Below are 6,000 nucleotides of genomic sequence, written 5' to 3'. Positions count from 1 at the left end.
TGCTCATTGCTAACCGAACTGCCTTGAGGCAATTATGTACGCTTGCACAAGTGCCACCATTATTTTGTTTAGCTCAAATGAGAGAGTACCATTTCCGTACAGAAGGTTTTGATAAAGAGGTACACATGGCATGTTGCTCAAGTCTTGACGAATGTCTACAAGCAGTAGACAGTGAAGAAAGAAGTGTTCGACGGATCCACAACGACACAAAGGGGAATCGACTATCTTCGATGGAGGTCAAAGTTAAATGTACTACAGCCAAGCCTTAGAATGGTGTGTAGTAATTGTGCATTGCGTTATCCGAATATTGGTAAAGGTTTGGACAAGTTTAAATTAAGAGATTGCTTGAATGAAATCAAAAAGGGTAGATTTCTGATGTTGATTTTAAGTTCATTCCATTCACGTTTAGTTGCTGAAAGGAAAGAGTTTTGGTTAAGATGTGTTCTTGCTACTATAGTAGGGATGTTGTTGGTAGTTCGAAAGTTGTATCGTGTTTGTTCTTGTGTGGTTATATGATCTGTTAGATATTTAGGAGAAAGTGAGTGGTTTATTTTGTAAAAGGTAATGTGTTTGTGTTTTCTACGTCTATCTACTAGTGACTCCCATTTTAGTTCAGTGAGCATTGAGTTGATATTGCAGTATTAAGTTGCACCTGGAAGTATACGAACAACCTCATGTTGCACAGCCTCTATATCAGTTTCTGCTGATTTGTGCAGTTGTCCCATAAGGTATCACCATACTCTAAAACCGGTCGAATGAAAGTCATGTACATTTTTCCTAAAGAGGAACGATAAAGGTGATATTTTTAGGACCTTAGCAGACCGATGCGTTGCTAAGCTTTGCCCAACATTAAAGTGATGTGCTGTGTCCATTTGGCATCGTTTGAGAGGGTTATACCAAGTTGTTTTTGTGACTCGGCGTGTTCGATTGGAATCTGGTTCATGTGAAGTATGCGATGTACATGCTTATTGTGTTTTTTTTAGAAAATATCATAGACTCAGACTTGTCTTGATTGAAGGAAACAAGCCATGTTCGAGACCAGGAGTAGACCATTTGAAGATATCTGTTAAGTATAGTGCTAGCTGTGTCAGGATGATCAACCACGATGTTTAAACTTGTATCGTCGGCAAAAAAGACCTCGTTTGATTGAAGTACTCGTTCCACCCCAGAAAAAAACTGTCGACGTAACTTCAAGAACACGTAGAAAGAGTTCTGGACTCGGAGTATTTTATAGATAAGTCCAACGTAAGACTTCGTACCGTTATACGTATTAAATCTCCTGTCTTGGCATGTGACGTTATGCCAGCTGATATGACAGCAAACATACGTGTCAATGTATTTAATATATCCGTGATACAACCCAGTTCGATGTATGTGAACTGGACTCGGAATATAGAGGAAGTGGTTCTTAACCCTTCCATTTTCTGTTTCTTCATCTTCGCCATTGAATAAAAATGTCGAGGTGTCATCCTTTCTAAACGTTTAAGCGACCCTGACCCCTTTTTGACGCCACCACCAATTTGCTGTGTAAATTATCATGTGACGTTGCAGTTTGAAAGCACGACCGCATTTGGAACAATGTATGTTGTTCTGAGTGCATGTTTACTGAGGTGACGGTCAGAGTGAGCTTTTCTAGTAAATACAGCCCCATATACGTCACACCGGAAACCACTCCGATGCTTAGCTGATCTTTGATGATGTTGAAGTACTTGTATTTCCTTAGCGGCAATTAAATAGCCCTCTGAATAGTTAAAAAGCCATGCCTGTTTACTTCGATGTCTGTTCGAATCGCTATTCATCGCATAACAATATACATAAAACACTATTGATCTCGTTAATGTTTGTATTTTGTCAGCATGTCCCGTAAAATATAAATCAACATTTTAGAAAGTGTTCATTTATTATATTTAATTTACTGTTGCCATCACTGTTTCAATTTTACGAATAAAAGTGATTTCAAATGGTTGATCTTTTCCCGCGTTATTGTGACGTTATTTTAAAAAAAGTTTCCGGTTACAGTCGACTCGTTCTATTTACAGAATGGGTAAAAAGGATTAGTGAAATGTTTTCTGGTTGGGCTTGTCAAAGTACGTGTGGAGTTTCGGACTCCACAAACCAGCCCACTTGCGTTTATACCCAATAATTATATCAACCCGCAAATCATTCCTTAAATATCTGATTGCTCAGGGCACAACTTAGTTTTGACAAATAGACAAAACAGGAAAATGGTCATATTAAAAGGTCATGGTTAACGCAAGTTAATCTATCATATTGTACATGACTTGTATTTTTGTTGCATATATGCTATAAAAAAGTTGAAAGATAAAAATAACTTCATAGTTGCAATGATGGACTTGAATGGTATTGTCAGATGAGAAACGGCCCTATTAGGAAATAGGTATCATAGTACTTCTTTTACAATTTTAGATATTGTATGAAAAATAATATCTTATTTTGTACATGAGACCTCTTTAACAGTTATTGACAATAAAACAATGTGTATAAGAAGCTTGAGATCATCAATTAAAGCTGCGCCCTCACAGATTGTCAATTTAAACACTTTAAAAATGTCTCAGATTTAGTCATCACTCCTTTCAATTCAGTCATATTAGATAATTCATAACAGAACCAATCAAAATGTTTGGTAAAACTTCCAAAAAGTTCATTTACATTAAATTGTTAGTAATGCTTTTAGCAATATAAAATCATTTGTTTAACAAAAAGTATGATAAACTGCAATCTGATCTTTTGTCAGCAGTCTTTTATCACTTGGGTCTAGACATTTATGCAAAAGATGGCTTATTTAAAGACAAACAGTAAAACAGTAAAACGATCAATCTGTGAGAGTGCAGCTTTAAAAACACCTTTTAAGACATCTGTAAAATGCAATGGTTTGCCTCAAGCTAGCAAACGGACAAAAATAGTTATTGTTTTAAAGTGCCATGATATGTTTGTACAATGTTTTTATATAATTGATAAAGGAAGTCAAAATGAAATTGTTTTTCTTGTAATTTGTTTTCTATTATTTGAATGACCCAGACAAAAATGGGATTTTGAGTGCTAGTTCTTTTACTATTAACATCCCATGAAGTTTCTATTGGTGTAGCAGCAGGTAGGTGTTACATTAAGGATGTATCATTTAAACCAAAATAACATAAATATGCACAACATACAGGCGCGTAGCCTCCTATACGTGAGTACGCGGCTGAAACCACATGATTCTGACAAAAAAAAAATCAGCCAAAGTTGTCTACATGATCCTAAAACTGGCCATTTTCCAGTACTAATTAAAGCATCTCAGAACGCCAAGAATGCACCAGATTACACCATGGTTTTCAAAGTTTTCTGAGGGGGCATGCCCCCCTAGCACATTTATGAATCCACATGAATAGAGGGCTAGCTACGCCCCTGACATACTCCAAACCACACTGTGGCTAAACAACAGTAGTATGTATATCCTACGCAGTGATCTCCCATGGGAATGCAACAAAAAAAGTCCAATTATATTTATTTTGGACACCCAACCCTAATTAGAATTAGTAGGTCCGTTTTTACCTTTAGTTTGATTATCGATGCAAAAGAAAAACAACTGTATATTTTTCTATATATTTTATTATAATTTCGTATAAATCATAATTTAGTCAACACATCGAAGACAAAATACGTGAATACGCAACATGTACTTTAGGCTCAAAACCTTGAAAATTACATGGCAACATCACGGTAATGCGATATCAATTTAGGATTCAAAAGAGGGGCGCATGTTCTGACCCTAAGTTATGGGAGGGGGGGCTCTGAAATCAATTGCTGGGAATGGCCCTGCAAACACACAACCAATTGTGTGAAATAAATAAATACATGCGGACATAGGGTCAGTTTTAGCTTTCGAAATTTTGAAATGCGTTACTAACGCGATGCAACAAAAGGCTGTTGCACAATCAGTTGATTGACATTATCACGTGATTAACCAATAACTTCTATTAAGGTTAAAATATCCATCACTTTAGTATGAGTCCCTGTGGGCGAGTGGATAAGCGATCCTTTTTTCCTTTTTTTATTTTATGTGTTATCTGCACCGGCATAGGCTTGCTCCCCAACTGTAACGAAATTATATTAATACTTTAATTGTATTTTAAAAATGCAATTTAACTTTAAAAGAAAATCAACCTGGTTACTATCTTTTTCCGCAATTTCAATACCAAAGTGTATAATAAATGTCTTCAGATGCATTACGTGGAAAATTATTTTTGGTGCCCAAACATTAGAGAGGCTCTTTAAACGGAAAAGTTCGGCGGATACTCAGTCAGTCAGTTGATCATAATTCTATAAATAATAGCTTTTAAACGTTGTCATTCTTATTCACCATGGGTCGGATAATAAATCCAATGCATAGCATCATCATTCTGGAGTACGAGAATGTTGTATAAAGAGTCACGATGAAGTTTTTAAACTTCACTTGCATCTGTAAATTTTAATGTCATGAAACGTTTAAACTGTTTAAAGGAACTATAACATTATGAAACAACAATCTTATTACACATACCAGTGGTAGATCCAGGAATGGACTTTAGAAGGGTAACTTGAAACTTAGGGGTTCAATCTTTCCACACCCGCCCCTCCCTCAAAACAGAAATTGAATTTTGAATTGCTTAAAATATTGTCCCGGGGGGGATATTCCCCTAATTCATAGTCCGAAATAGTGCATTTTTATCTTATTTTATTGTATTTGTTTCCGATATTTACAAAGAACGTATAAACGGACGATTCAAAGGGGTGGGGGACGGCGCGCGCGCTTGGTACTACCCTCTCCCCGAATCTGCTATTGAGTACATGCATTAATACCGTCTCCGTAGCCTATTGGTTAAGGCGTTCGCCTACGGAATTCGTAGTCGTGGGCTCAATCCATGGCCGCGTCATACCGAAATACGAAAACAGTTGGTATATGTAGTTCGATCCCTTGCCTGGCGCTGGGTACTTTTAGGGTGAGTGTAGCTTAGTGGCCGTGTAGGTATCCGCTTGTAACCCAAGGTGATGTGGGCTCGATCCTCACCAGGGGTACAGTCTCATGGATAGCCTCTCAAAAATGACACAGTAACAGTTTCTGTCCAGGAAAAGGACTCAGAGTGATCTTATCAGCTATTCACTTTTGTCAAAATCGAGTTTTTTTTAGTTAAAACTAACGTAAAAACCAACGTATATAGGAAATGTGATGTACTCAGTATTGATTTAAACCAGGAAAGTTGTTCCCGTGCAACGGTGCTTTGCAAAACAAAGGCCTCTTGATGTTTGAAGTAAGTGCTTGCACTCTCGCGGGTTATCCTTGACCGAGTGGTCTAAAGAATTACATTCAGTGTTCTCTAGCCTTAGTCGATTAAAATTCAGCATAATAACCAAGCACACCGAGAAATGATGTTAAACAATGAAAAAATTAAGCAAACAGTTTAATTGTTGAGAATCATAAGTGAAATATGCATTTGGTTAAAACAGTTTTCTGAAAATAAATAATGAAAACACACATCTGACGCAGTTGTTTATAATAAAACTGCTTTGGATTGCACACAAGTTGAAAATGCCGATGGTATACGCGAATTGAGATAACATCTTGCATTGTTATGTTCTTGAATAATCTACAATATGAAATTAATAAGCATAATATGAAGACATGTATGTATCCCAACTTTATTTCTCGCCAGCAGCTGTTATACTGTGGAAATCTCCAATTGCTGTTTTCTCCAACTTTTGTGTTCCCCAACTTCTGTAATCGCCAATTGGTGGATTTTATCAAACGAAATTGACTGTTGGAGCCGTTTTTACAAAATCAAAATTTTGGATTCTATTTTAGATTTTAATAATGTTTATTAATCTAGTATTAAAGACATAAATAAAAATGTAATTTTCTGTTCCAAATTAAAATATTTGATTTTTTCCAATTGCTGATTTCTCCCGTTTCGGCTCATATGGAAAAATCTCCAATTGGAGTTTGCCAAAAAACCCGCAGGG

The sequence above is a fragment of the Mya arenaria genome, chromosome 15 (genome assembly GCF_026914265.1).
Source record: "Mya arenaria isolate MELC-2E11 chromosome 15, ASM2691426v1".
In the NCBI taxonomy this organism is placed as follows: domain Eukaryota; kingdom Metazoa; phylum Mollusca; class Bivalvia; order Myida; family Myidae; genus Mya; species Mya arenaria.
Note: the sequence above shows the minus strand (reverse complement) of the source record.